Source organism: Callorhinchus milii, unplaced genomic scaffold (assembly GCF_018977255.1).
Source record: "Callorhinchus milii isolate IMCB2004 unplaced genomic scaffold, IMCB_Cmil_1.0 Scaffold1, whole genome shotgun sequence".
Lineage (NCBI taxonomy): Eukaryota > Metazoa > Chordata > Chondrichthyes > Chimaeriformes > Callorhinchidae > Callorhinchus > Callorhinchus milii.
In genome coordinates, this window is record NW_024704742.1 from 506,576 (window position 1) to 526,908 (window position 20,333).

General features: G+C 40.8%; 1 long non-coding RNA gene across 1 annotated transcript; it reads left to right on the forward strand.

Moving 5' to 3' along the window:
• Nucleotides 1-7,251: 7,251 nt before the first annotated feature.
• On the forward strand, nucleotides 7,252-18,910 carry LOC103188320. The gene is made up of 3 exons (XR_488972.1): nucleotides 7,252-7,437; nucleotides 16,246-16,390; nucleotides 18,859-18,910. It is a non-coding gene; the product is annotated as an uncharacterized LOC103188320 (long non-coding RNA).
• The last annotated feature ends 1,423 nt before the right edge of the window (nucleotides 18,911-20,333 follow it).

Sequence of the window (20,333 nt, forward strand, 5' to 3'; positions counted from 1 at the left end):
ACCGTTTATTTAAATAACAAATATTAAATATGGCAAATAACTGTAAAGCAATTTACACAGAAAGATCAGCTGTGTCTGAGATAGCTTATTCCAGAACGCAAGCCAAAGCTATGTGGTACATTTACTGTGTGCAATAAGAGAATGCAAAGTGTGAACTGTATACAGTACATTCTGTGACAATCATTGTTCCTTCTTAATAAACACAATTAACCTGAGACAGTATCCAGCAAATGGGAATATCTAATCACATCTGTCAGTACAATGCCGTATTCATTGCCATCGTATTCTCTTCACAAACATAACCATTCCCAATGAATTGATGGCAAAACAAACCGTATGATTGTAGGCACAAGGTTACGTATGATATTGACTTCATGCCATGTCTTGAAATATTACAACATACTGTGGAACCTTTCAGCAACCACAGCAAAAAAAAATATTCATTGCAATACCTACAAGGCCCGGTTGGCGGGGCTCAGACTGTAACATTTATGCTGAGATCCACTTGCATACTGAACACGTTGAGGCTGGGTGGTAAGAGAGTGAGTCGCCAACATGTGGCAGCAACAGCTGCTGAGATCTCTCCAAACAGAAACAGTGAAAGTCCCCCCAAAAAACCTCTGCTCAAGACAGAGCGGGTTCTCGATTCAGTCACCCGGTCAGAGTAGCCAGGGTGTCAAACGACACAGAAAGTGCGGGTTTAACGTAAAGTGTCCTGTGTCAGGGGACAGGTAGATACAACCAACCCACAAAAGGTGCCACAGGGCACTTGCTGCCAATCTCTCCCTCCCCACAAACAGAAAGGTCAGTTGTGTCTCACAGAATTCAAGAGGAAATCGATGAATGAAAGTTTTGATGACTCAGATCAGTGCAGATAAGCAGTGGAATTTGTTCTAAAATTTAGAAAAGTGAAAATAAGCACATTTTCTCAGGACATCAAAGGTCAAACTTCCACTCCAGGGGTTCGCACCGACTGCAGTGTGCCCCGTGACTCTGTCCTGTCCTAATCTTGACCGTGAGTGACCTGAGCGCTTCGTGACAAGTGCCTGAATTGTGTCAATTGGCTTTTTACCTTGATCCAAGTTCATCGCATTCAAGGACACGAAAAGCCAATTGAACCCCATCAAAGCGCATCCCTCTGGAGATGGATGCTGCCTTTTTGACATGTTTGAAAAACTGGACCCTTAAATAATATTCAAAAGATCATTGCATTTCCCTCCCCCTCCCTCCTCCCAAACTGCCTGTAACAGTTACACTACAAGCTGACAGCACATGCTTTACAGAAAGTTTACAGAAAGTATAAATACAGTAAACCTCACAGACTTATGCGAGTCTTACTGTACAATAGCTCCATATGCTCCACGCATTAACGTATCTTTAAGAAAGTTAGCTTCGGCTCGTCACAATTAAGATTTTTCTGTTTGCTCGAGCAGCAGTATTTGCGTATTGAAAAATAAATTAAATCATTCATAAGGCTAGTGTTAGGAATGTGGTTGACAACTATATGATCATGAGAACTTCAAATATCCAGAATAAAATGTGAGTGTCTGTTACACCCGAAGTCTAAGAATAAGATGCATTCTCATGCTGATCCTGTGCAGAAGGACTTTCTCATTAATCAAATTAAATCTGGTCAATTGACTAGGATAGCTTCAGTAGCACAGATTGAATGGGGTTAAGAAGCAAAACCCAGTAAGATGTCGCGTCACAGAATTGAAAGGTAAAACGATAAGAGAAAGTTTTGATGACGCAAATCGGTGCGGTTAAGCGGGCAAATTTGTACTAAATTTGTTCACTTGAAATGAGAAAGCCCCATGTGTGCACAACAAGACCGACACACCAGTACATTTGACATTCAAAAGTGTTTGACAGATCACACAGATATATGATATCTGCTCCAATACACAGTATTTACGTTTTGAACAAAAATCATACCTTGATTAGAATGCATAACTGAAGAGTAAAAGCATCGTCATGTAAAGCTATTTTCACAAATATTGCTGTGTTAAGAGTTCCTTAATAGATAATAAATAATAATATATAATATTAACTGTTAAACTCGAGTGAGTTGAATTATAGGTTCTTCCATTTGGAATACGTCACAGTGGCTTGAGATGTCCATTCAATGTCGGTTACATTTTTTAAATGCTTGGATGTGACTACAAACCCTGAGAGAGAAATGGGTTTTATTAGACATGAAGAACAACAGTGGTAATCAGTGTAAGCAAATATACAATAGAGCCCTGTTATAGAGGGCTTCTTTATAACACGGGTTTGCATATAACATAATTGGGTTGTGGATCCTGACTTTCTCTGATCTAAAAATCCCAAATCCTGATATTGTGCCAATGAAATCCATTGCAAGTCGCGCTTGAAATCCAGTTGTCGCCGTTCATGAAGCATCATTGCAACTGGGATCCACTCCAGTACTGTACATGGAGCAATATCTGAGCTCAGTATCTCACCCAGAGAGCCTCCAACGATAAATCCCTTTCCGGGATAGGTTAACTCCTCATCAGTACACTTCACGGCAGGGATTGAAATGGAATGTCAGCACAGATGTTGGGTGTGTAGTAGGAGGAGATTAATTTCCATCCTTAATAGGCAGTTAGTGGACCAACGCTTGACACGTAGAGTAAGACTGGGCTCTGTCACTTTATTGGAGCCGAATGAAACTCCAGCCTGATTTTTCGAGGGAATTATGATTTCTTTAGATATAGGGATTGGCCTGTGTATTTCATACATTTAGGAATTTTTAAAATATTTTTACTGGTATTATTTCCCTGAATTTACCCATATGACAAAGTGGGGCTCAAAATATATATTGTTTCTCTTACCTTGACAGCTGCATGGAATTTCTTTTGCAGATGTACATAAAATTGATTCAGGAACTGTTCGAGGCTGTTCTTCATGTAATTTTCACTGTTGGGGCAGTCGATCTGTGGAATAAACCAAGATTTACTCCTTTTGTTCAAATGTAAATATATCTTCAATGCAGAATGGTGATACGAATCATTTTGTTTTGTTCAAATCATTGTGTATTTGTTTGCCCACAAAAACACAGTCACTCCACTTCACAGCAAATCCTTTGAGGTGCTTTAGTATATTTGTCTTCCCGACGTGAAAGCCGCTATACTGAATGCAAGGATGATTATTATTATTCAACAACAGTCTAGTGATCTAAACCGGAGCTGTGGGAATGTAACAAAAAGGCAGCCGTGTATTAAAGCAAATTTTAACTTCCAAGATCAGACTACTCCAAAGGGTGTTTTACGAGGGAACAAAGATCCCTCGTTGTAATAAACAACCCTGTGTATCACAAAGCTCCTTTGCCTTTAAATTCATATGAGTTTCCCCACTTCGAAAAGTATTTTGAAACTTACATTTAAAAGGTTCAGCTGTTTTGCTTTTCTGTTCAGTTTTTCTACGGTATTAATTTGCATCCGGGATTTCTTGAGGCCTTTTAGTTCGGCCATGTAACAGGAAAGGTTATCCTAAAGAGGAGACAAAAGCAAACAAGACTGCTCAGCATTTTTCAAATACTAAATGTGCTATGTGTTTCAAAATACAAGTGTAACATATACCCTTTGAAATCAGCTTACGCTTAGAAATGTACAAGAAAACAACAACAACAACAAGATTCCATTTATTGAGCACCTTTCACGTCAGGAGGACGTCCCAAGACGCTGTTTATAAGAACATAAAACATTAAAAGAGAAACTCAAACTCAGTACAGACTGGGATTTAAACCAGCGAGATCCTGGTCTGTATAGTGAGGATCTGTCCAGTATGTTATCAGTCCCCTTTCCATTCATTCTTAGAGCCCTGCCCACTAAATCTCCTGAGGCAATTTTCTGCATTAATGCTACGAGTATTCCATCATCTCAATTTGTTTCCTAAAACTTTGAACCCTTTCCCAACAATACATTGATCTAATTCCTCGTTGGATCTAAAAAAAAAGCCCAGTGGTTCAGGTTACCTGAAAAAGTAACGTGCAATCATTTCCATTTGTTGTAAAACTGAGATAGTTAAGATGGCTAAGAATTAATATTAGTGAACACTTTAATCTGCAATAGCTTTAAGAGGGGAAAATAGATTAAGATGCATAGCTGATGGCCATTAAGTTCCCCATGCCATATAGGAGTCTATTAGGAAAGCAGGGCAGTGGCTGAGATACATACAGGACGGGCGAGTATGTGTGACTTTCACTTGGGTTCAGGCAGTGGGAGTTCAATGACAAAACGGTGTGTCATATTGGTGTGTTGAATAAAATCCACCGAGTCATCAGCAACTCGAGCAGAAACTTCCGATTGACAGAGAAGAAACCGTGCTCTAACACAAAGGCAGCTTGCCTCTTTTCCATTAGTTATGAGATTTAGAGTAACACCAAACTATCGCTGACCAACTTCAGTGAACTTCCTGTCTTACGGTGGTTTGTTCAGTCTGCTGACTGTGCAGGAACTTCTGACTAAGCGCTAAGCGCATCGAGGACTATAGTTATCTTCCTGACAATGTCATGTCACGCAGACAGAACTGCTCTCATGTTTTCTGGTGCCTTGTTTGTGGCCCCACAACCTGCTACAGAAAGGAAAAAGCCCCTGATAGATAGGAAGTGGGGGATCCCCTGACAAAAAAAAGTTTCCGGATTTATTTACATAATACCACCGGTTGTCAATTGTTCAGTATGTTCTGTAGTTTGTGAAAAGCCAATAAGAGTCTTTAGTACAACAACAACAAATTACACTTGCGCCGCACCTTTCACATCGGGAGGACGTTCCCAAGGCATTTGACAGTCAGGGATCTGAACCAGAGCTGGGGGTTGGGATCAGAAGGGGTAGAGGGAGGGGAGGGGAGGGTTAGGATGGTGACCGAATGCGCGGTTGAAGAAGAAGGTCTTGAGACATGCCGTGAAGGAGGCGAGGTAGGGAACGAGGCGAAGGGATGTTGGATGGACTTCCAAAGGGTGAGGGTGGAGAGGCTGAAAGCCACGGGGGCGAGGGATGTGGATCAGGCCGGAGCCTGTTGAGTGGAGGGAGCTGACAGGTCGATATAGTATTAAGTTATACTGAACCACATTCCTGTCAGACTCAATAATAAAAAATTCACCTTCATGGCCCCAGACTTAACAAGTTGCGATATGAGTATCTCTTCCAAAGGGTATTAGAGAAAGGGTTGACTGGTATTCTCAATGAATTAAGACCGAGCTATTTGATTTGGAGGAAGCTCCATCTGCCTTTCACTGATTACTCACAAACAAGTTGGTTCTCACTGTTGCTTTTTAACGCCCACAACAAACACAGACTGTGTAGAGCAGCATTGTGTTGGTTGGGCTGCACTACAGAGACACAATGTCAAACTATAATTTGCAATTTGCAAACGTAAAGGAGGAGGAAAATGTGCAAAAAAAAAATAATACTATCTAACAATCATTAAGGTTTGGGATGACAGTATGAACCATTAATTTTGTTATTTAAGCAAATTAAGCATTTCAATTTAATCTTTTCTCTTATTGTGGTAGCAAAATTTACAAGATTACTTATGCTTGACTACAACACATGAAATAAGACTCCTAGATTAAACGTTCTCCACTAACTTTGTGTTGTGAAATAGACTAAAAGAAGATCATACCAAATTAAACTAGCAAATAAATTGAATTTCAGGGAAGATTGAAGGATCTTGTAAGGTAATAATAATAATAATCTTTTAAATTGTCTTCAGCCTAGATCAAAAATTTAGTCGACCCTTTTGAAATATAATTTAAAAACTGAAGTTTCAATAACATCATGCTATGGTAGCAACTCTATATAGATTATATTTCTTACTCTTTCCAATGCTAAATAAGTTGTAGCTTATTGAGATTCAGGACTAGCTCCTAAAAGCAGCTCTTGAATTTCTATTGCAGTTAGCTTAAAAGATTGCTATTTTCTGAAAGGGATATTATTCAAGTAGATAAATACAAGCGATCATTTAAATATTCTGTGATCTTTTAAGTATTCTAAGTGCAACTAGATGCATCTTTGAACCTTTTAACAAGCACACCGGAAACACCTTCTTCCTTCCTGTGATTGCATTCAACTGATAAACAGAAATACAAATTTAAAGATAGTGAATATTTTTTAATTCAGCATTATTTGAATAGAGAAATTACTTAGTGAAAATTTATGTCAATGAATTGCCCGTCAACCTTTACATCTTTCTATGAATTAAATAATTTTAAACCGGAAGATGTGCTTCCACCTACAATGGATGTGTGTGTCCAAATCTCACAGTACTATTTAGAATAGTTACAACATAATAAGATGTGAGAAAAGTGCTTTGCCACTGGGATTGCCACCTGCAGTCCGTTTACTTGAGTGAGATGTTGCAATTAGGAAGTATTCACTGAAATACATAAACATACCTGCCAAAAGCAAGCTAAGAAAACTTTCTAACATTAACCTCCCCCCCGACTCTGAACCACTGAACTCTTGCCACCAAACAACACAAATTACTACGACTTGCGTCAGAAAAAACAAGGGTGATTCACCGGCAGAATGATTAGGTAATATCACAAAGTATGCAAACTTTCAAACCCCTCAGCTCAGTTTGATGTCCATTTTCTGCCTTTCTATATCTATTTTGCTTCTCTCCTTAAGTTGCCTTAAAAGTGATCCAACCCTTAGCAGCTCTGGAGTGCAGTGCGTGTGACAGACGGGAATGGATCGAATACAATGCAACATTCTGACTCACCCACTTTCAAAATGTCAATGTTGATTTTTTTTTTAGTCTTTCGCTTCTGAGCGTTTAGAAAGTGGAGATCTCTGAGAGCGGCTTTTCACATTGTGCGGCTTCTCCAGCCCCAGTTATGAAATATATGTCCAAATATGGATTAGCATTAGCCATCAAGCTATCAGGAACTGCAGATAAGACCTGACTATTGGTGGTATATTCGGCCGTGGTCAGTCCTCGCTCCTAAGCAAAGCAGCATTGACTAGAGATGTGCTGATGTCTGTTACTACAACACAAAACCAAGCAAAGTGTACTTACCAATTTGCTTTCTGTAGTGCGAACTGTAACGCCAGATTGCTGAGAAAATAAGGAGGTAAAGTCAGACTCTAAGTTTCATTCTATATTGAAACGAAAACTACCGACAAAAAAAAAGAAAATCCAACGCGATGATGTCTCATTGCAGAAACTTACCCCAAACATTTTTTTCAAATTTCGGACATCCTTCATCATCTCTTTCAGAACCACATGATCACGTCTGGGAGCTGCATGAAGAACAGCAATGAAAGCAGCGAGGATGAAGCTGTAAAAGATGATCCTGTTCATTGTGTCTGTGCTGGGCTGTTAAACTCACAGGCAGTGGTTATGAGTTCTTCGTAAAGAAGACTTGATTGAATTGAGAATAGTACCTACTACAGATGGAATGGCATATATATATTCTTGTTGGGAAAGGTAAGGCCCTCCCATTTAACATTTTGGAAATGTTTCTGAAACACTCAATGAGTAATCCTTTTCTTTTCCAGTGGCAAGGTGTACGTACATACATGCGCGTGTGTGAGTGTGTTTGTGTAGGGGGGTGGAGGATAGGAAGCACAAACCAGCACTAAGGCAATCTCCATATTGGGGTTAGGGAAACAAGTGAAAGTGGTAAATTCCCACTGTAGACCAGCACGATACAGCTTGAGAACCATCATCACCTCACTCCTAGCTGGAAAATGACAACAGTGTTTTCATTTTGATTTTCCATATCGCATTACCTGTCCAATCAGTCAAATTTCAGTCATATCTGAACTTGTGAAATGAGTAATTCTGTATGTGTGTCATGTGCAGGATTTTTTTTTATTCCTATCTTATGCTAGTGCAGAAAGTAGTTGTCACAGTGAAAGGGAGAGGCCAAGACCTGAACGATTGAAAGGTGCATTTTAACCTGACTTTGAAAGGATGCTGAAAAAGGTTTTTTTTGAAGGACGAAATATTGACAATATTTCAGCTGCGCCGGTTCGAAAAGAGAAAACTCTTTGACTAATTGTTGGGGGCCATTAGAGTTTGTAAATTGTTATGCAATTCATGAAATAATTTGCTTGTGATTCATATTGAAGCCTGATATCTGTGGCAGTGTTTAACGATCTCGTGCAGATGCACTGAATCGTGAATGAACTCGATGGAGACCAATGATAGAAAAGTAACCACTGTTTGTCATTTGTATACATCACCTCTGCCATAGTGTTAAACCCACCAAGTTTTCCTTTAACCCCTTTCCCCCCATGTTGTGTTTGCAGTCGTTTCAATGCAACTTTGAAACAACAGGTACAATTCACACACTTTCTTCAAAGGTTTTTTTTTGGCGGGGGTTAAAGTTAATTTGTTGGGACTCCATCCCTCGCTGAAGCCCTGTTTTTCCAGCCTTGGCTCACTGCAGTATTTAATTTCAGCCAAAATGGATTGGTGACATTGCCATGAGATACAGATGATTTAGCATCTGTGCGACTGTGGTTACCTAACACCGTGCGGTCTTTTACAGAACTTCTCTCTCACCCTTTGTATCATGATGCAGTTTGTCCATAAAATACACAGTCACTTCACGTCACACTGCATCCTGTGAAGCGCTTTGAGACGTCTCGAAGACGTGATAAGGCGCTGTATCAAATGCAAGGATTATTATTATTTATTTTACAGTTGACATCTTTGTTTTCAGTTTTATTTCGTTAAACGTTTCGTAGGAATACTCCCTGGGTTTTGATTCTTGATATTGGTTTATTTGACATTGGAAAGAGTAAAAAAAATATAGAGTATGCTCTACTCCGAGTAGATAGCACAGCACGTTAGTTTTTAAATTATATTTCAAACTAGTTGACTAATTTTTTAAACTAGACTAACTTCAATTTAAAAGAATCGTACTCTTTCCGAAAACATAATGCAGGTGAAAACCAGCAGATGATGAAATGTTATTTTTGACAAGAAGACTATTAAAAGACTATTAGAAATCGACTTCAAGATCCTCGCCCTTGTCTTCAAATCCCTCCACTCCTCTGCACCCCCCGACCTCTCTGACCTCCTCTCTCCTCACAACAGTACCCGTTGGCTTCGTTCCTCCGGGTCTGGCCTCCTCCTCGTCCCCGAGTCCTCCGCTCCCCCCTCGGCGGCCGTGCCTTCAGCCACTATGCCCCGAGGCTCTGGAACTGCCTTCCTCACTCCCTTCCCCTCGGCCCCTCCCTTCCCATTTTCAGGTCTCTGCTGAAGACCTTTCTTTTCGACCGCGCCTTTGGTCACCTTTCCCCCCCTCCCCCTCCACCCGGCTTGGCCCCGGGATCCGTTACTGTGAAAGCGCTCTGAGACGCCGTCCGCCGTGGAGGGCGCTATATAAATCCAAGTTGTTGTTGTTGTTGTTATTATAAAAGTACATTTTTTTAAAAAAAAATCTCTTCCCCAATTATTTTATTTCTCCAATTTTTTTCTGGTTTTTATTTTGCTTTATTTTAAACGTTACTCACGAGAATCTTGGGATATTGTAAGGAATCAAGCGTTCTGGGACGCTAGTCTGTGTGAAGGGCGCTGTATAAATATGCAAGTTGTTGTTGCTTTTATTGAATCTCTGCAATTTAGCCAAATAGTGCATACATGGATTGTTGCGGTTGGCTGCCCCGTTTAGCCACAAAATACACTTTACGGTGTTTATTGTGAAGCGCTTTGAGACGTAAGAAAGAGCCCAATTGTAAGAAATGGATTTACCAAGTCCTGGAGGGTAGTGGTTAGTGTGCTTGCCTTGCAAGTGAGAAGACTCTGGCTCAATTCCTGGGCGGAGTGAAACCTGAGGCAAGTTTCCTTACTCCACACGCCTCCGTTTACCTATTAGTAAGTTAGTCGATTGGCAGATTGCTTTCTGGGAGTAATAATCCCTCCATGACTGTTTGTGGGACACTGCTGTGCGCAATTGAATTGGCCGCCGCGTTTCAGCCTCAAAGTGTACAATCAATCCACTTCACGATATATTCTATGAAGGGCATTGAGACATCTGAACGATATGTTAAGTGGCTATATCAGACACAATTATTATTATTCACTTAGTTTTAAAAGCTGAATGCATTACACTACAGGCAGTGTGGATTGATGCGATTCCTAAACCAGCTTCTGGAGGCAGTCCAGGGACTTGTATTTGACTCAAATAGGAGTTATGTCAGTGTTGTACTCAACCTTTACTACTGTTGTGGAAATCACATCAAGTTGACCACCGCTGTGTAATAATAACAGATATTAACATAGCAAATAACATATAATAACATAGCAAACCCTATGGAAATCTGCAGAGTTCCCAAATTGAATAAAGCTCTATCAGATGAGTGGTCCCACTGATATTCCTGGGAGCTGCTTCGCTCCCAGCGTTACAGTACTGCGATGTGGAGTGAGAACTTTGTTTCACACCGGTTTCACCCCACATCGCGTTGAATCTGGCTAGAAAAAAAACAAATACCTGATTTGGGACATTTCGCAGCACACACACTAGCATTTTTGAAGTCCGCTTAAAAGGCAGGCTGTTTGGTGGCTTGAAGCACAGGGGTAGTGTTATTGCACAGTTCTATTAAAGCGTGAATCAATCTGAGAAATGCTTGAGTTTCCACTTTTCCGGTTTAAATTAATAGGAATTTGTAATAATGTTAAGTCGACTAAATATTCGTACCTGGAACAGGTAACCAACCAGGAAAGGTAGTAGAGGAAAAAATACTGGAAGAAACGGCTTGATGCTACTATGGGAAGATCACGGGTGAGATCTGATGAACCTCAGGGTGTTCCTTATTCAAATCCCTTTCTTAGAAGCCTCCACTTGTCAGTAAATTTGCTTTTGGGTACAAGTGGGGGTGTTTAAAATTTGGCATGTTTATATCCTCCCATCTTTTGTTAATCTTGTGCAAATATTGCCTATCATAATAAACATTAGTTGCACTATTAGGGGCAGATGATGTGTATTTACATTCAATCTGATCTTTTGGCTTTTTGCATGTATGAAATTTGACTTAAAATTAATAATAATAATAATAGTCTTTGCGTTTGATATAGCGCCTTATCATATTGTTGAGACGTCTCAAAGCGCTTCACAGAATATACTATAAAGTGAATTGACTGTATATTTTGTGGGCGAAACGTGGAGGCCAATTGCGCACAATTCTTTTTGCCTAGTTTCTTTCCTTCACAGAAAATATGCTTACGTGGGATAGCCTGTGCCCAGGAGGAGCATGCCATAACCTGTATGTGGATTAGATTAGTGTTTAGAGCACTTGGTTAGAGCGCAAAAGACCTTGGTTCGATTCCAAACACTGGGCTAGTTTCTGGATGCCACACGCCTCTGTTTACCAAGCCGTAAGTGGGAATTTGGTTCTTACTCAATTAGCAGATTGCTTTTCTGGGGATAATAATCCCTTTAATTATTTTTTAAAAATAATTTAGTCACTCAATCCAAGATTGTTTGTGGGACGTCACTGGGCGCAATTGGCTGCCACGTTTCGCCCACAAACTATATAGTTACTACACTTGACAGTATATACTGTGAAGCGCGTTGGTACATCTTGAAGACCTGGTAAGGCGCTATATCAAATTCAAGGATTATCATTATTATTAGATAAGAGAAGAAGACTGAGCGTAACAAAATGGGAGAAGGTTTAGATTCAGCACAGAGAACGGGCATCATGGAGAATTGGGAATCTGGACATCTGTAAAGCCACAACTCAACCCACAATATACATCATTGCAACTGTCATCCATAGATGACTGGAACATGCTATTTGCTGACGTTCAAATCAACGCAACAATCTTGGGGTTGCAAGCTTAACATGACAACTTCTATTTTGAACTCACAGCGCGATGGTCTGACCTTCAAGCTGTGAGGTAGTGTGAAATAAGAATTAGTGCAGCGAGAGGGGAAAAAAGGAGAGGTTTTCTAAAATATGAATTAACTTAGTATGTGTTTAGCTCCTTTTCCATGTGCGAAGCCCTTTCTGCACTCTGTGGAGAGAGGTTAGGGCCACTTGGGGAGATTTGAGGTAAAAGTATGTATTGTGAACTGTTGGCTGATACACGCAGTTGTAAGAAAAGGTTAAAACAAGAAGTAAAGTTAAAAGGTTTAAAGAAGACTTGAAATAAAAAAAACACAACTGATCGTGAGGTTCATTCGGGTTTCACAATGGTGTTGTCAACTGAGGGATAGATACTCTACTTGGAGCTCATTATGTTTGGGAATCATTTTGACTTGGCCAGTTAGTCTATTGACTGAGGTGCTTCTCTCATTCTCTCTCTCTCTCTTTCATATTCCTCCCTCCCTCTGTCCCTCTCTCTCTCTCTCATTCCTTCCTCCCTCCCTCCCTCGTGCGAAACACTTGAGTTCGCCTTGTGGAGTCCTGTAGAGAGTAGAGGTTAGTGCGCTCGTCTCGCAAGAGAGAGAATCTGGGTTCGATTCCCGGGCGGGTCAGGCAAACGTAGGCAAGTTTCCTTACTCAACACACGCCTCTGTTTACCCAGCAGTAAGAAGGAACCCGCTTGTTAGTCGATTGGTGCATCACTTTTCCGGGGATAATAATCCCTCAATAAAAAACAATAATAATTTGGTCACTTAATTCACAAATGTTTGTGGGGCACTGCTGTGCGCAATTGGCTGCTGTGTTTTGCCCACAAATCAATTCACTTATATTCTGTGAAGAACTTTGAGACATCTAGAAGATTGAAAAGCGCTATATCAAATGCAAGGATTATTATTGTTATTATTAAGGAGGCTCATTTGTTGTTAGAATATAAGATTGCATGATTTATTAAAGTTTGGTTAAACTCAATACTGTTAAAGTATCTTTAAAGTACCTTTCATTACAATTATAAAGCTGACATTTGGAGAAATGTGGTGGTTATCCAGTGTGGTATGTTATGGGGTTTGGTGACATTAATGCATGCCTACAGCTTCCAACTACTCACTATGTGGTCAGAGGAGATAGTGCCAAAAAGGCTTTGTACATAGAAAAGGCGGAAGCCATTTGAGGTGGAGTAAGTTCAGAGCTCTCTTGTCCCACCATCAATAGTTGAATCAATCCCAGCTTTGATAGAAGCCTGGAGACGTCTTCTTCTGTGATCAGTTAGTGTGCAGACAAGGCCAATTCAACACTGGGATGAAAATCCACAGTTAAAACAGAGTTCATTCATTTCTTTTCTTCAAAGGTAAAAAAACTAAACATAAGAAGCTCAACAATTTTGGAAATGTCTTCGGTAAATCAATTGAGTAACGTAGCTGTGTGCATGCCATGTAGTTAAAGCACCAAAAAGATACTACTGCAGCACATGGGTGAAATCCCTCTCAGGTTTCAGAAAAATTCTTTGAAAGCAATCCATTGAATGTATAACAATTGCAGGCATGCCCCACGCCAGCAATGACTAACATCTAGGAAAAGCAACGTTTGTAAAATGAGTCTGTGTTCAATGGAGAGTAAAGAACGTGTAGGTGGGGGAACGACCCTCCCTTCTTCTGCCCATGGTGTCATCTGGAGGAAAGACCCATTTACTGTTCCACCAAGTATGGACTGAAACTTTATCGGGACTTCCAACTTGGAGGTATCTACACGCCTGCAACTGATGATGTGCCATTGTCGAACAAGATACAGGTGATTCGCTGAGTCATATACAGCATCACAGGGAAGCAGCAGAAAGTGGTGCAGATTGGAACGGGCTGGGTTTTTCTCTTATCGGGTGGGTAAAAATATGCGTTTTCTTTACTGACGTAGTGAGTGAATGTGGGGATATGATGAGCTTGTACATCCCTTTTGTTGTGAGTTCCATGTAACTAACTGACCACAGCTTTCTGTAATCAACCACATCTCATCTCTGCCCACAAAGTAAACTCTTGTAATGAACCACTGTACAAGTACTTTGTCTTTGCCAAAATATGTGACACACAGAATTAATATGCAGCAGCTGAATTTTTTTTACAAAACNTTTTTTTTTTTGTCTTTTAACTAACAACTGGCTTGTTAAAAACTGAATCACCCAAATCAGTCCTGATCTTGAGCTTGGTGCAGAAAATGATTGTTTTCAGAAAATGTTATTGAATGACATTTCTCCAAAATTTGCATATTAAAGCAAATTAATCTTTAATGATTCAACTGAAATCCAGACATGGAATATCAACAACTATCCATAATGGGCAGGAGGACAGCCCCATCGCCCCCACCTGCCTTCCCCCCGCCCCCGCCCCCACCCATCCTGCAGAATAATTGAAATTGGAGGATTATCAGATTCACTGTACTCACATGTAGAAGAGACATAGTACTAACCTCCCAAATCAGATATAGGGGAAAGCCATTTAGCCCATTCAGCCCTTTCAGGCACAGACCATTCCTTGGCCTAAATACTACAAACTTTCCCGAGGACCATCTTCTTACCATGTCTCTTATTAACTGGAATTTCCATGTGTGAGTGGGATGCATGGAACTCTATTTGGTTTGGATACTCTCTGAAGCCTGGTGATGGGTTTCCACACGTGCCAGACACCCGGCCGACCCAAACAAATAAAATCCCTTATTAATTTACACCCGAATTACCTATCCAGTTCTCTCTTAAATCTCTCACTGATTTCTCTTGCATGGATTTCTGGGAAAGATTCCTATTATTCTCCACAAAACAATTTCCATGCTCATCTGGGTCCAGCCTCAATCTCATGATAAGGTCTTCATGTAACTGATGATGTAACTTCATGTAACCTCCGTTCATCGGGCTCCGGCCTGCTCCATGTCTCCCGCCCGACCTGCTCTACCATCGGTGGCCGGGCTTTCACCCTCTCTGCCCCCACACTCTGGAACTCCATCCCACGGTCCCTTGACCTCGCTTCCTCCCTTGGCTCCTTCAAGGCCGGTATCAAGACGCTTCTCTTCGACCGTGCCTTTGGTCTCCCTCCCACCTCTCTGCCTTCCCTCACCCCTACCCCACCCCTCCCCCATGCTTGGGCCCCGACACCTGACTGTTCAGCACGTTGGGACGTCCTCCCGACGTGAAAGGCACTCTATAAATGTAATTTTGTTGTTGTTGTTGATGATGGACTCACCGAGGGAAAAGGTCATTCATGGATTATTTCGTCTGAAACCCGAATGCTGGCATTTTGAACCCGTATTATTTGGGTTGTTGCAAACCGCTAACTCTGCTGTGAAGTAACTATTATGCATAACCCATTGGCTTTGATTTCCTAACAAATTGATGATACTGACATCCGTCGATGAAATTCAACTTTGATAGAATAATAGAACTTTTCAGCATAGTAGGAAGTCATTCATCCAATCTGGCCGTGTGGCTTGCTGGCAGAGCTATCTGTTTAATCCTATTCTCTTGTCTTTTACTTACCCTTTAATTTTTTTTAAAAAAGCTATAATAGCTTCTGCTTCAACCATCATTGATTTGGTTGGACATGTCACGTCCTCAAGTTTCCTTACTCCACACGCCTCCTACTAGCGGCAATAGGAACTATTGTTGGTCGCGGAATATACTGTAAAATGAATTTAGGGTGTGTTGATTATGGCAGCCAAGTACACACAACAATCTCCCACAAGCTATCGTGGATCCAGTGACCAAATTATAAATTTCAAAAAAAAATTTGGAGGGATTGTTACCCCAAGAAAGTGATCCACCTCCCTTGCCTCCTTTCAAGCCCATCTCAAGACCTTCCTCTTTGACTGTGCTATCAGGCATCGTCCCACCCCCACCCTGCCTTGCCCTCCACCCTTTTTGATTCTAACCCCCAGTTCGAGTGCAAACCCTTGACTGTCCAACACCTTGGGACGTCCACCCGACATGAAAAATGCTACATTAATGCAATTTGTCGTTGTTGTTGTTATTAACGACTGGTGAACTGGTTGCCAAGAAGGGTAGTGGAGGACAAGACACTGGACACTTTTACAAACAGTTCGATGCTGTGATGGGAGACAATGCTGAAAGGCGTTCTTGATGAAAGGGGACAACATGAGTGAGGGTAGAAGGGTCCAGTTCACAGTCTGCAATTGGTCATTGCCTCTCAACACAGTACAATAAGATGGGTTTGGCATTTATTTTTGTTGAACTAAATACAGGTTCTGATTAAATCAATTAGATTGGTCTGAATTGAAGGGTATGTTACAGGACGATTCAGAGCCACTTAATTTGGCATCACTGAATGCACGGTCACTAGACTTTACAGCATATCATGTGAAGCACTCTCCACATGAATGGCGCGATACCAAATGTAAGGATTATTATTATTTTCTACAGTATCAACGACTGGGAAGGATTTGACACCCTGGCGAACAATGAGAGCTGTTCACTGATGGACTCACTACAAACATCAACACAATGGTTCTCTGGCTCTATATCTGGTCACTGGCAACCGCTGGAAACACGTAGTTTCTCGATATAGGTAGGAGAAAATGGATTTACTTTCTTTGTAAACTGTACATGGTGGAGTGGAGGGGGGGACCGGGGCTGTGTGGGCGGGGTGGGTGGCGGGGTAGGGGGGCTGTTATGTTGTTATGTTATGTTGTGGGTGCTATGAGGGGGTTCTCTACATTAATAGTATTCTGTCAACTACAATATTTGCCATCGCGGTGACACTGCATCAGTGGATCTGCTTGTTAGGGTGGATTTTAAAGATCCCGTGACACCGTTCGGAAAGAGAGCAGTTTCTCCTGATGTCCTGGCCATTTGCTCCGTGGCAGAGTATGGGATATGTGCACAAATTGGCTGTCAGGTTCGCCCACAAAAGACACGTTACTTTACGATATATCCTGTGCAGTGCTTTGGGATGTCCTCCTGACTGTATCAAATTTAAGTATTATTATTAGAAGTAAACTTGTGTGGAGAAGCTAACCGTGCTCGTGTTTTGCTTTAAATTATTTTTACTGTTAATTATTTAAATGCTACCCTTAAATGGGAAAAGAAAGCCTTGGGAACTTCTCACATTATCTTGTTTTTGCCGTATTTTATTATTGTTATTATTATATTAACTTATTTTAAATAACAAGGTGAAAATTTAGCAGCCATCCTTTGCTTTAAAAAAGACTGGCTACCAGTTGGAATTTGCTTGATAGTGGAATTAGTTAAACAGGGTAATTTAAAAAAACAGGTGTCAGACACCTCCACACCTACACCGAATAGTCTCCTTCTCTGCTGAGAATGTCTGTTTCCAAATGATTAATAGTGACTCCCAAAAACATAGGTAATTAATCTTTAAACAATAATGTAAATATATCTTTCAAGTTAATGTTAATCTAGTAAGTGGAATTCTCATTAAAGTCAATTTCTGTGACAAAGGAGAAATTTCCCAGAATTTCCAAAATGTCTGTTTCTTTAACGTATGTAGAAACCTAATCGCTAATTTGATGAAGAGTGAAATTGATTCGCTGGAACATCTTGATATGATCACACTTGGCTTCCTCCTTTTACCCCTCCTTTTTGTGCACTTGTCTTTGCCGTAGGTGGCAGCAGTTTCTGTTGCATTTGAAACTTCCTGCAGTTGTAGCTTTGTTGTTTGGGAATACCAAATTTACACATTGGCGTTTTAGCTGTGGACACCATTGACTTGGTGATCGTTAGCACCATATTTGGTTTCTAACAGTGTGACCCTGTTATTATTGTGTGATTGCAAACCTAATGTCAAAACACGGCTTATAGGCACTCAGATATTCATGTCTGAGCTAATGAAAGAGCTCTCTTAACCCAACATTGAATACTTACCCATCGATACCAAAAATTAAATATAAAACTATCAAATTGAGGCAAACAACTAGGCCGAGTAGTCATTCCGTATTTGTGCATATTCACATTTCTCACTCTCTCTTGCTTTCTTGATACGAATAGCTTTGTCAGATACCAAAAACTTTTTTAAGAGGGATTATTACCCCCGGAAAGTGATCTGCCAATCGACTAACTACTTGCTGCTGGTAAACAGAGGCGTGTGGAATGAGGAAATGTTTCTCCCTACCTGGGAATCAAATCCAGGTCTTCTCGCTCGCGAGGCGAGCGCTCTAACCAATACACTGGAGGACTCCACAAATACATTCCCATTCTGTTAACTCCACTGTTTAATTCAAAATAGATTTATGAACTGGCTGAAATTTGTGAGACAAACCTGGGTTTAACAATTGAACAGGTATTAGGTTATGAACACTGCCTCGCTCCTCGTCTTCCACACAATGGTTTGGTTCAAAATTTATTGTCCCTTAATTTGGAGTCAGCATCTGAGTACTCATGCACAAGATATCAGTTCAGCTGAGACAGTCTCTAGTACATGATGGGCTGAAAGGTACTGTTGTAAATTTTGTTAAAGAAAAATGCATCTAGAGCATTGGGAGCCAAACTCTTACGGTCAGACAACCAAATCAATTTTTATTGAATGGTTCTTCACATATGGCCACACCATGTGTACCACGGCTCGATAGCTACTGGACACAAGTTGTTGACTTGGCATGGACTTGCCTGGACTGGTGCAGGGATGACAGGCTGCTTCGATCGACAAGTTGGAGACCCCTGATCTAGAATATCTTGTTTTTAATTGCCAAAAATACTCCTGTTTACAATCAAAAACCTCAAATGGAGCGCTGAAATATTCAGTGCCACCAGTTGTGCATACTCCTGGGGGGAAGGGGGGAAGGAAGTGTTCACTCACAAACCGCTCAAGAGTTAAAGCCAGGTTTGGATCCCGATTTTCAGCCCCTCACCAGAACGGCATCGATTAAAGAGCAGAACCTGTTGACAAATGCCGAAGTTTCTCCCATTGTTTTGGCTGCTGATTTTACAGACCTCTTGTGAGTTGGACAAATCGCTTTGTGAAACAGGGGTAATTGTATTTGATTATGGCCATAAAATTGTTACTGTGCTTTGTTTTAGATACAAGTTGTGTGGATTAAAACCTTTAAAACAGTCGCCCAGATAAAATCGGTCATTCACTTACTTGGCTGTTTGTGGGACAATGCTGTGTGCAAATTATCTGCCCCGTTCATCTACAAATACACAGTCTCTACACTTCATAGTAAATCCTTTGAGCCGTTACATAAGGTAATACAGCAGATGATCCAATAAGTGCTTTTTAACAGATAAATGTGAAGAACTGCATTTTGGAATGAGAAAAATATTGAACACAAAGAATGGGATACAATAATCAAATAAATTGTTTTTGTTCTTTTTAACTCTCTTTATGCTTGTGCTGCAGGACTGTGTTACAGGTTCAACTTCACAAAGGATCGTTAAGGAAGAAAGTAGTCTTCGACAGGTGCATTTGAAGTGGAACTAATAAAGGACCGTGGAACAAAACTATTATACAGAGAGTTGGTCTGACTCTTTCTCTTAGACTAATTCCTCTGTGTCAGGCACTTTATCCTGTAAAGCACTTTGAGACGCCTCAATAATGTGCTAATGCGCTATATCAAATAGAAGGATTATTATCAATATTAGCCTCTGATTTGCTTAAATCTGTCGTCTGTATGCCCGAGTCCCTGGCCACCTCAACTTTATACGTGTTTGAATTTTATCCCATTTTATGTTGGCTGAGAGGGATTTTGTGTAGATGATTTACTCTGGCACAGACTATCTTTCCAGGACAGGTAAAATCTACTGCCTTGTAAACCCCAATAATGGAAAGCTATAGTTTTCTGATTAAATCTTCAATGTGTTTTTGAAAAGGGGGCATTGAAACTCTGGTAACCTGTATAAGCAAATGTGCATTCTAGAGAAGTAAAATAGGGTGAAGGGAACTCCCCAATGGAACAGAGGGTAAATACATTGTGGTTCAGGGCCACAGATTGGGGAGGTCCCATGTTCAATCTTGGTGAATTAACTGATCTTAACTGAGGTTTTTGACATCAGTATCCCTGGGGTAGGGAAAAGAAATGTTCAGCGTGAATTTCCACTCTTTGATAACTATCCTGATGTCTGGTGCAAAAGAGTACGTGTTAGTATCTGACTTATGTGTCAGCCTGGCTCAGTTGGTAGCACGCTCGCTTCTGAGTCAAAAAATGGTGAGTTCATGCCCCACGTTGTAGCTTCCAATCGCACAGTCTAAGATGGCACTCAAATTCAATGCTGCATTGTTGGAGGTGCCGTCCTTCGGATCAGGTGTTAAACTGAGGGCCCGTCTCCCTGTTCAGGCGGATGTTAAAGATCCCATGGCACTATTCGAAAAGAAAAGGGAGTTTCTCTTTCTCTCCCAGTGTCCTGGGCCAACAATTCCCCAAAATAAAATTGGTCATTCACTCCTTGGCTGTTTGTAGGACATTGCTGTGTGCAAATTGGCTGGAGTGTTCACCCACAAAACAGTCATTGCACTTTACAATATATCCTTGAAGCGTGTTGAGACATCCTCACGA